The sequence below is a fragment of the Colobus angolensis genome, unplaced genomic scaffold, assembly GCF_000951035.1.
Source record: "Colobus angolensis palliatus isolate OR3802 unplaced genomic scaffold, Cang.pa_1.0 Scaffold26, whole genome shotgun sequence".
Lineage (NCBI taxonomy): Eukaryota > Metazoa > Chordata > Mammalia > Primates > Cercopithecidae > Colobus > Colobus angolensis.
This window is the reverse complement of record NW_012115821.1, coordinates 2,790,455-2,790,846: the sequence shown is the minus strand read 5'-3', so window position 1 is coordinate 2,790,846 and position 392 is coordinate 2,790,455. Positions and strand designations below refer to the sequence as shown.

The 392-nt window shown below is 26.5% G+C and overlaps 1 protein-coding gene across 1 annotated transcript in view; it reads right to left on the bottom strand.

The window, feature by feature from the left end:
• FRMD4B (FERM domain containing 4B) overlaps positions 1-392 on the bottom strand; it is a 228,034-nt gene that overhangs the window by 22,078 nt on the left and 205,564 nt on the right. The gene's annotated exons all lie outside the window — the stretch shown is intronic.

The following is a 392-nucleotide window of genomic DNA, read 5'->3' as shown; positions in this document are numbered from 1 at the left end:
GAAAAAAAAACTCTTAGAATCAAAAAAATACAATCATATTTCAATCACCAGGCTGAAAACCATGCCAATAAACATGTAAGGTCAATTGGACTTTAAATCTACCTGGGATTTCTCAGTTTACTTTTTTTTCTGAAAATGGAGGTCATAAATACATAATGTTGAGAACTTGGAAAATACAGAAGAATATTAAGAAGAAAATTAAGTTACTTGAAATTCACAACTATTAGTATTTTGAGATATTTCTTGGCCAGTCTTTGTGTGTGCATATTTCTATAAAATTGAGATCATGTTGTGGTAACAATTTTATATCTGGTTTTTCTGCATTTCATGTTATATCATGACCATTTGCCTATATCTTTATTTTTTAATTTTATTTACTTTTTTTTTTTTTT